This window comes from Artemia sp. Qi Xiang Cuo, chromosome 2, assembly GCF_049724085.1.
Source record: "Artemia sp. Qi Xiang Cuo chromosome 2, ASM4972408v1, whole genome shotgun sequence".
Classification (NCBI taxonomy): Eukaryota; Metazoa; Arthropoda; class Branchiopoda; order Anostraca; family Artemiidae; genus Artemia; species Artemia sp. Qi Xiang Cuo.
This window is the reverse complement of record NC_142795.1, coordinates 68,051,831-68,068,045: the sequence shown is the minus strand read 5'-3', so window position 1 is coordinate 68,068,045 and position 16,215 is coordinate 68,051,831. Positions and strand designations below refer to the sequence as shown.

At 35.4% G+C, this 16,215-nt stretch overlaps 1 protein-coding gene across 2 annotated transcripts in view; it reads left to right on the top strand.

Moving 5' to 3' along the window:
- Positions 1-16,215, top strand: part of Shrm (shroom) — a 245,268-nt gene that overhangs the window by 53,745 nt on the left and 175,308 nt on the right. Inside the window, exon 1 of one of the 2 annotated variants that reach the window (XM_089102702.1) lies at positions 6,457-6,569. The exons of the other annotated variant lie outside the window; for it this stretch is intronic. The gene's annotated coding sequence lies outside the window, so the exon portion shown is untranslated. Of the gene's footprint in view, positions 1-6,456; positions 6,570-16,215 lie in introns of those variants that run through there. 2 annotated transcript variants of the gene reach the window in all.

Genomic DNA, 16,215 nt, shown 5'->3' with positions numbered 1-16,215 from the left:
AGTATGACAGAGCAACAATGGTTTAATTTACATTTATCAAAACGCAGAATGAATTGACTGATTTTTACTTTTTATTTTGCAATATCTTAAAAATTATTTTCTCTATGGGCTTTCTGGTGCTATGAGCAATTTTATTTCGTGCCATTGTGTTTTTGTTGTAGTTGAGTAGATAGAAAGTATCGAATGCGCCAAGAAAATCAGTTCACCGCGGAATTTCATGAATTGGATTTCCCATGTATTAGCCAACTCAGTATATTACACTTTCACAGTAAACCAGTTATGCCTTTAAGTGGGAAGATGAGTAGTACTTGTACGGCGCGGGGGGGGGGGGGATTAAACATAAACTGCCCCTAATCCTCTTAATTGTACAAATTATAGGGATCTCCCAATGTACTCCACTTTATGTACTGACACGTAATTTTTTTTAACCTTTTCCGCCGTATATCTTAACTTTTCGAGCAAGACAAGATTGGGCGTACGTAGCTTCTTCTCTAGGGGGGGGGGGGGTGCTGATTCTGTGATGAAAGGCGGGGGCAGCTGATTCTGTGTTGAAGGGCGAGGCTGAAGTGAAATTGGCAGTTCACAAAACCTTACATTGCCAGCACGTTCTATCATACCTATGAAATCTTTATGAATAAGTAATCACCAAAAATCATAAATTATCAATAAGCTTCAGCATTAATCTTCTTGGATTAGATCTAAATCTTTCCAAGACATTATGGATAATTGCTTCTTGTTTGACTTTTATTCAGTCCTTCAAGCTGTTTATTTCCAGCCTTTTCAACCATCTACCTTTTATTAACTGCCTTTTTTAGCCATCTACCTTTTTCAAATGGTTTTTCAACCATGTGCTTTTTCAACCATCTGCTTTTCAGTCATATGTAGTGTAAATTTGAAGTTCTAGGGGGGCAGCTTCCCCCCTTCCGTGCGCCCATGAAGACATGTGGGCCAAAACAAACTCCTTGCCTTGAAGGTGTTGCCCAGAGACCCCCTACACATCTTATATGGCTCGTAATAATTCTTACATATATATATATATATATATATATATATATATATATATATATATATATATATATATATATATATATATATATATATATATATATATATATATATATATATATATATATATATATATATATATATATATATATATATATATATATATATATATATATATATATATATATATATATATATATATATATATATATATATATATATTTATGTGTGTGTGTGTATGTGTATGTGTATGTGTGAGATAAGATAAGATAATATTTATTTTCCAAAGGCTATCACAAGCTCTAATAGAGCCGAATTCGCTTCATGTGTCAATAATAAATATACAAAGCAAAACATAGACACAAACAACATAACAAGAAAATAAGCGCAAATCAAGCATAAAATATTTTATCATAATTTAACAAATGGCTGGGATGGAAACATAAAAATAGAAGAAGGGGTAGTAGATAAAATGAAACCACAATCAAGAACAAAAACATGGCTTAAATTGTGTTCAAGGTTAAATACATAAAATTAAAAAAAAAACACTTAAAATCAAGCAAAGTTATTTTTCAAAAGAAATATTTAAAATTAAATAAAGGAATAAAATTAAAGGAAAAAAAAAATAAATTAAAATTAAAGGTCAGAAAATAAATTTAACATAAATAAGTATCAACAAAAGGGAAAATAAAAGTGACAAAGATAAAGAGAAAAGTGTGTGTGTGTGTGTTTGTCTGTGTGTGTATAGTACCGGGAGCCCGGCACTCGGCTGGCTTCTATATATAGATTCTCACTGTCGCTTGTCTTCTAAACGCAGACAATTTGAACCTTCTCTTGATATCATGACATCCAAATAGACCCTAAATTAGAAGAGGGGCCTTTGTAAAATTATTTTCTTTTTTATTTAACTTTTGCCTCGGCTTGTCTATTGTCATTATGAAAGATATATCGCCGAACCTTTGTTTCTTTTAATTGTTCAGGGCCAGGTTTTGATTTTACAAGGCATGGAAGGCATTGACGACCACCTTTGTCTCTTTTAATTGTTCAGGTGGTGAGACAAAAACTTCTTCTTTTGCCTTCGCTTGTCTTTTGTTATTGTGAAAGATATATCACCGAACCTTTGTTTCTTTTAATTGTTAAGGTGGTGGGCCAAAAACTTCTTTTCCTACCAACGATTTATCCAGTCCATATTTTTGATTTTCAAAAGTATGGTAGGTATTGATGACCTTATCCATGTCAAAATCCAAAACCCAATCATCATCGCTATCATTTTCAACTTGTTTGGTTCGTTACACCTCGGCTTATCTTACGTCATTGTGAAATACATATTGCCGAACCTTGTTTTTTAACAAAGGTATGGTAGGCATTGATGACCTAATCCGTGTCAAAATCCCAAACCCAATGATCATCGCTATCATTTTCAATTTTGAAAAGTTTTGATTCTCGCTGTCCAGGTGATTTTTAATTGACTCGCTGCTCTTCATTTTTATTTTTGACTCGCTCACTTGTTCGGTGTCGTACGTCTTCTAACCGCGTGTGTCTTTGTAATTCATTTTTTTTCATTATATATATATAGTACCGGGCTCCCGGTACTACATGATGTGTTTGACACACACCCCCTAAGAACGTAACTCGATGCATAGCCTAAAGTACATAATTGTAAGTTCCAACTGGGAAAGAATCAGTCAAACAAGCAAAGATGGAGCCTATTTCGCATTGTTGAACTGAATCAACCTTTGAACGAATGCCCCAAAGGTGAACTACACAGTATCAATCCATTGACTTCTAAGATATACAATAGCTTGCAGTTCGACTTGGACAGATGTTGCGGAGCACCCTCGTGTGCTCAGTAAAATTCTGCGACGCTCTGCCACATGAGGACGACTCCAATTTTCTTGGTTTTGCATTTCATCAAAGAAAGCCAATAATTCTTCGAAGTATCCTATACACTAAAATAATAATCTTATTCTTCAAAGTTCTGAATCACTGGGGCGATGTTTGTGTTTCTTTATTATCCTGCAAAAAGGCGGATCTAGAGCAGCATCTTGGGGGGGGGGGAATGTGACAAGTGCACCGATAATTGACCAAATTGACAAGTTTATTTTAGAAAAAGAGTGAAAACCGAAAAAACGCGGAATGAGAGGGGCCGGATTTTTTTAGGGGGGGGGGACGCGGGCCTCTTGGATCCGCAAGTGGTCCTGCATCAATTTGGTAAGAAGGACCCCTTGGTCTTTTTTCCTTTACTGCTCTTTTTCTCTGGTGGAATCCTGAAGTAATTTGGCAGACAAAGGCTCTTCCTCACGTTTTTTTTCTTCTTTTTCATAATAGGTGTCTAATTTTTTACCGTGGGAGATCCTTAAGGGTAATACCAGTAGTGAATGCAAGGTCAGTGACACAGCGGTAATTACTGATACCTTTAATCCTTGTGGTTTACATACGATTTTAGATTTGTCTACATAATGCTTTGTGGTAAAGACTATTGCAATCTATATTTACATAGAAAATTGACTCGAAATTACATGCTATATATATATATATATATATATATATATATATATATATATATATATATATATATATATATATATATATATATATTAGCTCACGTACGGTTTTAATACTAATTAAAATGTCTGAGGTGTCTCCTTGATATGATCAGCAATAGAACCTTCATATATTGAGTCGGATCGGTTTTTTTTTTTTCTTCTTGCTTTTGATATGTGGTGTTTGATTTTCTCTGCCTTATTTTTTTCTCATTGCTCAAATTCTAAGAACGACAGTTATACTACTTAGCGTAATATTTTTTTATTATATCTTTCTGGATCCCAACAGATTTTTTTTTAAGTCAATCTGCAAAGTTGATCATTTCCCCCATGCCCTTTGTCAGCCTATGTACGCCACCATGTTTGGTGTAGAGATATATAATACCGGCAGACATGGTTGGCATACATTGGATATAGCTAAAACGCAAAAAGTCCATACAAACCGTAGGTATACATAGCCCTTTAGAGGCATCAGAGGTATCACCATATCTGGTGATTAATAAAAATGCATTTTTAGGCTAAACGTCTCAGTTTAGCCTAAAAATAGGGATTAGGGATTAATAAAATGCATTTTAGGCCCAAACGTCTCACTTTTCATCACATTTCTCCCTGGGGGATATGCCTAAATCATCCCTGCATGAACTTCAGGTATAACCTCTACCGTTGCATCAATCCCTCTCTTAAAACGATACCTTCTTTTCAAATCTTTCCAAGCTATATTGTTCTCTTAGACGGGTTTCGTCAAATATGTTGAAATATTTCAATGCGCTTGACAAATTATCATAAGCTGAGTCTGACAGATGGTAAATTTATTGATTTATGGCTTCTCTCGGCTTGTGAACGGCGTGTGACGTAGGTAGCGTGGCAGCTTTCCCTCTGCTTAGAGGACCAGCGGCAGTGAGAGACTCCTCTTTAACGTTGATATAAATCCCAAGAACTTCCCGAGGTGCTCGTCTACCTAGCACTAGGCCCACCCCTTTGCCAGAATGACAAAAGCTGTAGTCTAGTTTGTGTGCTTCGTGGCATTTGGAAATGTCCACACCCAAATCAAGTAGGGGTTTTCTGGACAGTTTTAGCAAAGAATGGCACTCGGTTTGTGATTGGAAACATTCTATATTTTGTAGCCTAAGGAAATCATATCAACGAAGCTCCTTGATATTCCACAAATACTTTTTTTAACGCCTGTCACGTATGACAGCTGATTTTTGTGGGGATATGTTTCATTGTAGTTGAGCAAATCAGGATAGAACAGAAGTAGAATAACCAATACTACCTCTTTATACCCAATCTGAAGCCATATAGTTGTGCTAAACAAAATTTGATTCTATTATATAATGTTACACTGCTAACAATTCAATATTGAGCTATTTTATAATTATGATGTATTAATTCCTATTAATTTACACCCTGCTATGTTGTGGCCATAAATTATTATGGCTGTCGTTATTAATTGTAAAGAATATGTTAATTATCAAACCAAAAGAGTAAATTAAACTTTTGTTTCTTACGGGAGATAGAGAGGGAGGCGTGTCTTTTTTTGGGGGGAAGGGAGGCAAGGGGGCAGTTACCTTCCAATAGTTTAAGGGAAAACTTATTATATAGCCCATGCCCCATGACTATCCGGATATGGGCCCCTCTTGGCCCCCCCCCCTCCTCCCTATAAAATGCTGGATCTTCGCCCCTGGAGATAGTGTACAACAACAATCCTTAATGATATGTACTGTTCATGGTAAGAATCATTTCAATGTATGTTGTAGACTATTTTTAATGAGGTGCAAGGATTAGTTAATCTTTGTTTAATTCGTTGGTTCATTACTTAATTCTTTTTTTTCAAATCTGTCTGAAGGTAAGTTTAGCCAAATGGCGGAAACAGATAGACTTCTTGAACTACTTCCATGTTTTCTAATTACTCGCATTTCTCAAAGCTTTCTTATTCTGGTATTATAAAAAAGTTTTTGCCGTTGTCATTTGTTGGTTTTTGCCATTATTTTATTAGCTTGTCAATAAGACTGAACCTGATATCAAACAACCCACATTTTGCATATTAGTTCAACTTTATTTGAACTTAAAAGCGATTTTTTCTTACAACCCATTTACTGCTGTGAACTAAAAGCAGTGACGCCATTGTGATAACCCAAGTAAGGGATTGCGCACTGTCTGTCGTTGATACATACGACTTTTTGTTCGTAACCCTGCCTACTCCGCTAATCATTTTTGCCTCCTGTACTTGTCAGACTAAGTTGGGGGGGGGGGGGTCCACCCTTCAACTATTTCTACTATACTTTACTATAATCGTTCTGACCTTTGAAATTTGCCTGCTTTTCGTCAACCTTTTTTTTTAAATTAATTTCCGTTCAACCCACTTACCATAGTCAACTACAGCTACCCTAGTCGCTGAATATGGTAAGTGATAATGAATACTGGTTTGCACATAATATATGAAAACAAACCTAGAATTTGGCTTTCAATTTGCAAGTATTGAAGGATTTACGCTTGCTTTGCTTCATGTCTGGTAAGTTGAAACGAAATCAATTGAGTTAGAACTAAGAGCTACCATATGCGTTCAATTCGGGCAGTGACTCACCATGGTAACCGAAATTCCCAGTGTGAAAGTTTGGAACGGTCCCTCGGTTCTCTGTTCGTCCATCGAATTTGTGCTTCTTCGTCTTCAAATGAAGCTAAATAGTTTTCAACCCTTTGCAATAAACATCAGTTTTTTGCTCATTCTAGAATTTGACACAAGTGACCTCTTTGTCGCCTATGACTGCATCACTTTGAATAAGTTCCTTCTTGCACTGGAAATAAACCACACTCCGGTGTTTGATATGTTATCATAGTTTTATCATTTTGGAAATAAGAGGTGTATTGAAATTTTCCATCCAGATGGGAAGTGCTGCTTAAGATAAGAGACTCCTTTACAGGAAGGGTTCATATTTCTATGAGGCTCGAGTAGTTATACACTGCTGGTTTAAAAACCACTCTGGACTTTTCTAGTCTAAGAACACTAGTTTGTAAAGCTTGGTAAGTCATTTACATAATTCAACTAATTATGCCAAGTAGTTGTACGAGATTTTTATAGTAATTGGTAAATATAGAGACTTATAGACAAATTTTCGTGTAGTCTTACCTTACTGGGGGGAGGGGAGGAAAAATCTACAATCTTGCTTTTTAGACCAATCGAAAAGTCATTAACTACTTGAACGTTATGGATTTTTCTTTTGGCGTTTTGTTAGTGATTTAGACAAGCACCTACACATTTTTTTTTGCTGGGTATGGGTGGGGAGGGGTAATTATAATAAATTATTTAATTAATACAATTAATTTAGTTTATTTTTAATAATTTAATTACTTTAATTTAATTAAGTGTTTAAATTAATTAAGAAAACACACCTTAAAGGTACTTCAGACGGAAAAACTTTCTGATGAGCGCCTAGTGGAAGCGTTCGAAATTACAAGGGGTGAACTGGCATCATGTTCTAATGATGTCGGCACCAGACTAAGTCCACGGGAATTAATTAATCGTCCTTCTTAGTTCCAGTATGTATCGTTGTGAACTTTCATGATGGGTCACCCCTCCCACGACTGCCATTAATTCTATATTTCCAAACTATTTTCTTTAAGCTTTATCTTACCCTGCCATGGTAACCTAACTTCAACCCCCCAAAACACGAAAAAAAGAATTAAAATAAATAAAATATGAAAATAAATCCAATAAGATGTTCTGCACCATATATTCTACCACTATCTCTACTTTGAGCAGCTCTACTTTGGCTGCTCAATTTCAATTTATGAGGGGGGATTTTTTACGGGGAAAATGTTTTTGGGATTTTCTCTGGGGGTGGGGGGATAATCTGTAGGGGGATCAGCCTAGAACCCAAAAAAAATCGCCGATTGCAAGAGATTCCGCAAGCAGTTTCCCACGACCCAACAAAAAATGGTGGAAATCCATCATATCCCGTTGTGCAAAGATACGGATTCGGACCTAATGCAAGATGTACTCTCGCTGTCTATCCTCATGTAGAACTAACTGGAACAGGTTAAGCGACGTTGAACAATGACGCTTCCCCAAAATTAGGCTAAAACTTACATATTACTCTAATCTTTCGCATTATAGTTAAGAAAGATGTGACACACTTTTTACCTTGATATTGTTCAGTGATGCCCATTGGGGATGGGAAGGGCATTTGATACATGTCAGACTTAGTCAAAACCCGGGCCATTCATGGTCCCCTAAGTAGTATTTTACCTTATTTCACGATGTTATTTTTTAAAGCAACCTTAAATCATGATACTTAGGTAAAAACGTGAAAATTAACGTTTACGGACAACAGACGTTTGTTATAAAAAGGAAGAAACTGTTTTTTTCTTAATAAAACCATTTCTGTACAACTGCCCTTTTCCGTTTTGTTTAAGCGATGCAAACTCCTCAGTTTTTAGTGACTCTCAGTGTGAACCAGACACCTACACAGCTTATATATTTCGGGATAAAACTTTAAAAAAGAACAAAAAATCGCAAATAGTTTGGAAAATATCAAATAGCAAAAATCAGGGGGCATGGCACTGGCCCAAGGGCCACTCCCAGCCTCGGATACCTTTCTATTATCGACGCTTTTTCTGTCGGTCTTTGCGACCTTCGATTTCCGTACATTCGAAAAGTAAATTACTTATATGTGAATAAATGGCTACATTTTAGGATATTATATTTGAAGTTGCACAAGCAACCTTAGATTCTTTTCGGATACCGTTACCCATGTTTTTACGGTTGGAAAATCCGCAAACTCCATTGGTACATAGAGATCCAAGGTTAAGGTGTGGGGGATCAGAATATTTTTGCTAACAGAGGAAGGGGTGAAAAATATAAAAAATTTCATTTTATATTAACGTTTTAAAAGTTATGGAGGGTATAGATTGCCCATTAGACCGACCCCCCCCCTTACAGTCGGATGACTCACTATTGATGAGAGCCCTTAAATATATAACTACTACAAAACTTAGTCTAGTTATATATTTTAAGGGGTATCTGAAAAGTGTCTTATTTTGATGCTTGGGAAATAGGCAAATTTGAGCAAAAAATGTCCCCTTTTAGTAATTTGTTTTATCCATAGACGTGGAAATGTTTGGGCAAAAAGTTGCACACGCTTAAAAACTATTTTTTTCACAATTTATAGCATACAATGCATCGACTTTCGAGGCAATACAGCCATCAAACCTCCTAATAACACCTCCCTAGCTATTGCAGCAATTATTTAGGTTGTTTAATTGACAAGATAATGCGACCGTATGAAGATAAGGAACGACTATACTCTAATTTTCGCAATAACAGATATAATTGTGACGCAATAACAGATATAATTTTTTTAACCTTTTTCTTGAGTCTATCTAGGACGTTGTTCTGATTCTAGCTTTTAAAAAATGGCCACTTTGTATTTTTTTTAGTCCTGCGCTGCCGTGTGGGTGAGAGATCAGTTCCTCACCTCATTTTTTACATATAATATCTACTTTTTTTCTTATTCCCCCCTTGAAAACCTAATTGTCACGAAATGTTCTTATACAGACTATGTTTTACCTATGTGGCCCACAGTGTGGGTCATTGTTGATTAGTTTCTAACTTCATACCTTTTTACCTTTTTATATAACTCATTATCGATGCTCCCCAAAGTAGATTTTAGGTGTAAAACTCAAGACCTCGTATTAACCTTGAAATACACATTTTACTGCTATTGCTTTAGTTTTTCTGTTGTTAAAATCTGGCGGTCACTTTCTACTCTATTAGTATTCTAAGGTTTTTGATGGTGAATAATATAAAATAATCCGCAACAGGGTGTTGATCTTATCTAGGAGCTGTTTTGTTTTTCTTTTTTTAATCCCCCCTCCTCACCTCTCAATGGAACTAATTTCTTTACTTTTCAAAACTGCCAACTGCGTTTATATACCAACTTCACCAAAAAAAAAAAAAAAAAAAAAAAAAAATTAAATACTTGGATCTGTTAAAAGACACGATTATAATAAAATAAAACGCTACACAATTATTCTTGTTTTGTTCCTTTTACTAATTTTTTTTATTTGCTGGAAGGAAAAGACAAGTTAGCGCTAAAAATCATCCCAAAAATTGATTTTCTTTAAAGGGTGATGTTTTGAGCTGTGTGCTAAATGCCGCTGTTAAATACAATCCCTATTTTTTTAAGTGTATCTGTATCTATTTTTGATATCTGGGATGTGCTGCCTTCTGCTTGCAGACAACCAAATAGCTTACTAACCCCTTTGCCTTTTATGGACAAAAAATTGATGACTGTAAAGTTTGATCTTTACCCGTCATTTAAAAAGACTTCAAGAAAAAATATGAAATTTTAATATTGCCAAAGTGGAGACGTTTCCTACTTTTCTTGACTTGTGTACATCTTGGAGTGTCAATTGTTTTGCCGTGCTTGGCATAGTTCGTGTAACGAACAGACTTCTCCATCACACCAAGCCTCCTTAAGGTACGCGAGGCACCCTTCTGTGTGACACTTGCCTCATGATGTACATGATCTTTGAATGTGAGCAACGCCTCGCATTAACCTCATTCAGTATGTATAAACACGTTTCTGAGGAATTCCTATGTATTAATGAGAACTCAATTTCTGCTTTAGTGAACGCAAAAAGGTATCAAATGACAAAAAAAATGTAATATAAATTTTAACAATCTCCTAATGTAATAGGTCATAGCAATAAGTCGTTCTTGACCGATTACCCATCCAAGTACCTAAGGGAATGTAAGGAATTGCAAAGAATATTGTAATAAGTATTTTTTTTTAGAGGAACATCAAACATATATGATAGGCCTGAAAAAAAAAATGACATTCAAAACCCAAGAATATATCTAGAAATCTAGCGCATTGAAGTTATCTTGTTTTGCTGAAGGCGAGGAAAAAGGTTGTTTTTTTACGGTTTTGAAAATATTCTCATGTTCGCCTCAAAATCCATTATATCGTAGCTTGATTTAAAGTGGCGTTTTGGTCGAAAACATTATAAATTACCTATAACAATAGATTCAAATTTTGTGCATGTTTGACTAAAAATATTGTCAAAGTAGACTCATTCATTCGGATTCCGCCATGATGGGCATCATAATATTTTTATTTTTTGAACACCAATAAAACAAATTAAAGAAAAATTGTGCTCCAACGGATAATTTCCTAAAAATTGGTGGGAATCTCCGAATTTATAAATAGCAAAATCACGTTTTAATATTTAGTAGTGTAATGGAAGAATTCAAACCTCTAAACCCCTCGATGAGACAACGGAAAACCTGACTAGGCTCCTATGCCCCCCTTCTTTCTCGCATATGGTGCACATTTGTACCATCAAGGTGGTTTTTAATATAGATGCGTAGTGAATTCAATCAGTTCTTTTTCAAAGTGAATCTGTTTTGAAAATAACATCTTTGACGCCTTTCCCTTGAAAAAAGATGCTTTCAGATCATTTTTCACTTTTTCGGCTGCCCTATCTTATACCAGTCATCTGGTAACACTGTTGTGCACTTGCGCACTAGGAAAGAGAATTTCATTATTTGCTATTTCTCAGGGGTATTTTGCAAAGTTCGTACTTAATCGTGCTTATCCATAAATTCCAGTGTAACCTACCATGCTTAAAGTTAACGACTTTTTTCCACCGCGTTTTTAGCTTCATTGGCTTCATCTGATGTCACTTTTGGGAAGGATAAGTCTAGTAAAAAACGCATGGGACGACTTACATTACCGAATGCCCACTCAAGTATCTATTTCTTGTATGTCGTATTGGTCCGGAAGGAAGAGTGCATAATTCATAACTAAAATATACTGAGTTCAGCACCCACTATTGAACTTTTTTATTTACTCTTAAAGCTATTCACATTTTAGAAGAATGAATAGATTACACTTCCATATAATTTCAAAAGCTCAAATCAAAAGTATATAATTAAGGCAAGGGCGTATCTAGGAAATTTTTTTTGCGGAGGGGGTATTTTTTTCCGAGGGTGAGCTTACAAAAAAGTGCATCATTTTGTGCATTTCTGTTTCGTTTTTATGATTCGAAAAAATTTGGGGGGGAGAGTACTCCCCCCCCGCCCCGATACGGCCTTGAATCAAAGATATCGACAAGGCTGGAGAAAACCCGTTAATGAGAACCCGTTTCTTTGTGTATATTAATGCAAAAACACGTAAAGCCAAATATCAAGTGTGGACAAGATTCGCGCCTGATATTGGGCTTTTTAGCTTTACAATATATTCATTTTTGGGTGAAAGTTGCGTTTGCGGACGAAAAAACAATGTTAGCAATAAGGGCGAAATCATAAAACATACTACAGGGAGCAAGACCCCCCCCCCCCTTCTCTTTCACTTTTCCACTTTTCTATTATTTAAAAGAACAGAAACAGCCCCCTCCCCCCACACAAAATTGATATCTAAGACTTTTGAGAAGGAAAAAGTGAAAATCACCACTTTAAAGCGAACTGTGTTCCGCTTACCAAAACCCTAAATAAAATCATGGTTCATTACTTGTACATAGTTCAACCAATTTGAAGACAGACAATTTGAACACGAATTTATTTTTTAGTGAATTTGAACGGGGAGGGGTACAAACTTTTCAAATAAAAAAGCAGAGTAAATGTAACGAGTCCATCTTATGAGAAATTTGTTTTATCAATTAATTTTAATTTTCCTCATTATAATTCTAACTGTTTTAGAATATATGTTATATATATTGCTTATACTTTCAGTGAAGTATATGTTAAACTTTAGAACAAAAAAATGGAGAGTTCAGGAAGGCAACACTTACCATCGTCTAAACAATAAAGTGTAACTCCTGCTTGTTTTTAAGCTTTCATAATTACCGTAACTTTTTTCATTAGACTTAGACATTTATTTGAAACAACTTGAACACCCTCTATTTGCTTAAACCCCTAAAATGTGGGTATTTTCAAAATTCCAACTAAAGTACTTTTTCCATTTATAAAAAAGAAACAAACATCAAGAACTAGCACCATTTTAGACTTCAATATAAGGGATAATAAGGGATATAATATAAAACTTTTTCAATTAAAATCAGAATTATAATCATAAAATAGTTTGGTACTTCGTACTTGTATGGAATCTAGTACACACGCGAAATGTGAAGTTTGGTTAATGCTAATGAAGTAATACAAAAGAGGATGAAAATATAATAGTTTAGAAACAAATTTGGGTTATATATTTGCACATTAGGGGTGGGAGGGGGGGGGGGTAAAGCATAGCATATATTAAATACGTAACGTAACCTAACCTAATCTAATCTAACCTAGGTACTTTTTTTTGCCCCTTTAACCCCAAAAAACTAAAGATTAAATAGGTTCCACGAAGTGAAAAACAACTCATTAGCTAGCGCAAACCAAGTTTTGAATAGCATCTTTGATATTCTATATGCGTTTCTCTTCGCGTGTATACTAGGTTCCATACAAGTACCAACAGTTTTTGCTTAAAGCTATTGGAGAAGGCAAACAATAATACTGGGTTATTATTAGGTCTAAAGGGACAAAAAAAGGTCTAAAGGGGCAAAATGAGGACCAGAGGGGACAAAATGTGGTTCGGAGGGGTTAAAATGGGTGTGAAATTAACACTCCTATTAAGAATCATAATAAATGGTGAAGATCCGATTCCTCTCAGTTTCCTATGTCTTTTAATGCTGCCCTTATTTTGTCAAGACGAAGGTACAAATCGTACATACTTTCTCTTCTGATCATTTGTTTTCATATCTGTTGGTATCACACTGACAAAAGTCAAATGGTTCTGAACAGAAAATGAGAAAAAACATTTAACATTGTAAATCATATGGTAAAACAATAGTGTACTAACGATTGGAAAGTTATATTAGATCATGTTATAATCACGATTCAGTATTAGTTGATTTCAATTTTGAATTGTAAATACATGCCACTCATATTCAATGGGAAAATGTGCATGATTTTTTAAGGTTCGTGACTTTTGTGTGAGAATTTTTTTTCGCGAGTACTTAATGTCTACGTTATTTATGAGAGGTCACTAATGTATAAACTTCATGCTATGTCAGGTTATTGTGATATTAGTCAGATTCCGAGTGAGTCCGAATTGGAATCCCTGTATTGGTCTCAACAATGGCCGTATCCGGGAGATTAATGCCAGTTTTACTCCCCCACCTCCCCCCTGCACCAAATTGTTGTGTGAATTGTACACAAGTAACAAAAATAAATGTAAATAAAATTTTGCCCACAGAAACCTTGATAATCACTAATCATTTTTTGTACACCCCCCTCCCATTTTTTTATCTCCCCCTCGAAAAATGTTTGCCCTTCCCTTCACCCGATCAAATCATGGATGCGGTCCTTGACTCCTGATCTCGACTGGTAATATAGGAAGATAAATTATCGTTAGGAATACGAACGATAGACTTGGATGAAAAAAATATACAATTCTTCATGATTTAAACTTTTTGGGAAAGTGGCAATGGTAGTATTAGTGTTTGCAGGGAAATTCTCTTGCAGGGAAATTCTCTTGCAGGAGTGTTTGCAGGAAATTTGGAGAAATTTGCAGGGAAATTCTCCCCCACCCAAAAAAAGCAAAGCCCCAGAGTAGATGATTAAACTTTGCGTTTAAAACGCGCTGTTCAGCCATGAACTTTGGCTGTATAGGCTAGGCTTGTTTAAAACTTTTGCTAGACACTCTTAAATATGAATTCTAGAAGATATATGGTTTTCTCAAAAAAGAAGAAGAAATTAGATTGTTGCATGCTATTGCTCGAAGATCGAAAATGTCACTATTAACATATACTGCGCCAGTTATTTCAGTTTTTTAAGCAGAATTAGTCTCAGACTTGAAAATGAAAAAACGATTGCCTCTGGCGTTGGGTTACGGGAAACAGTGGAATTTGTGGTTCCAGGCCCTCCAAAGCTTCATGATTGAAAAACAGTACTTCTATATTATAATATTAACGTCAGATTCGTAACATGAACGTTGACAGTCCTTAAATACCGATTTTGGTGAAAATGAACACTACTTAATGCTATAACTGGATTTTGACTCTTCGGTAAAATTACGAAAACGATGCAAGCGTCTTCTGATTTTGACGATAATTTTCTCATAAAATACCATAAGATACGGCGGGTACTTTCACAGGATCGCTCGACTTGTGTCATTGCAGCTTAGACGTGCTTTTATCACAAGACTTCTTTGTTGACACGGAACTTAGATATGTTTAAAGCTTGAAAAGGTTATAAGAGAGAAAGTTTTTGACCATTCCACCACCCTAGCTACGACGTAGAAAGGGTTTTGTGGATTATTGTTGAAGTTGTTCGAGCAATAAGAGTAGAATTGACCTTCCATTGTTGAAATCTTGTTTTCGGTTATTCTGTTTTTCGGTCAGTAAGAATTTCCGAGCAATAGGGGTTTTTGGGCATAGAAAGAATAGAAGCACTTCCGTACAATCCAGAACACACTCGATAAGTCTTAATGTAAGATCTTTGAAAACCATAAGATCTCTGAGATCTGAATGTAAGATCTCAGTTAGTTATCTAGACACCAGTGATGTTAGAATTCGAAATTAAAAGGATTCAAATTCGAGTTTTAATTATTTTTTTAAGGATTCGAATCAGGCTTTGGATTCCAGCTTGGAAACAAAATTATAGCATATTAATTCAGTTTATATTCGAACTAAAAATGGATTTGTTTTAGTTGCTAATTTTTGTAATACACATCACTTATAAGCTCCTTCATCTTACCACTTTGTGACTTCCTGTTTTGACAAAAGATTCTCAGGTGTAGAAGCGGATTTTTTACCTCTTATTGCTCGGAAAGTCTCTACAGGCCAAACTAACAAATTGGTCAAAATCTTTCTATTTATATTTATTGTTTAGGTACTTCCGTATTAGCCAGTACACACTAGAGAGGTTTGCTGAATGTAAAATCTCTGAAAACCGGTTTCATAGCGACAAAGACCAATGACGGGTGACAGAATCCATTGGGCTTGTATAATTTTGGCTATATATTTTCACATTACGGGGGGGGGGGGGGTAAGGTTAGGTCACTTTACCCCCAAAACCCCCTAATGTGCAAATGTATAGTCCAAATGATGTTATTATATAAATTAAAAGTGTTACATTTTCGTCATGTTTTAGTATATCAAACAGTTCGTGGTAACGAACTGTAAGTAAGGAGTGACCCGGCTCAATGGTAACCGAAACTCTAAAAAACGCAATTTTGGTACCAATAGATACATCAAAAGAATCAGATTTTAATTCTGATTTCAAACATATAAGTTTCATCAAGTTTAATCTTACCCATCAAACGTTAAGCGCCTGAGAAAATTTGGCTCATTTTTGAAAAAAGGGGGAAAGACCCCCTAAAAATTATAGAACCTTAATGAAATTCACACCATCATATTCAGCGTATCAGATAACCCTACTGCAGAGGTTTCAAGCTCCTATCTACAAAAATGTGGAATTTTGCATTTTTTGCCAGAAGAAAGATCACGGGTGCGTGTTTATTTGTTTTTTTTGTTTTTTTTTCCCCAGGGGTAATCGTATTGACCCAGTGGTCCTAGAATATCGTAAGAGGGCTCATTAGAACGGAAATTAAAAGTTCTAGTTCCCTTTATAAGTGACCAAAAAAATGGAGGGCAACTAGGCCCCCTCCCACGCTCATTT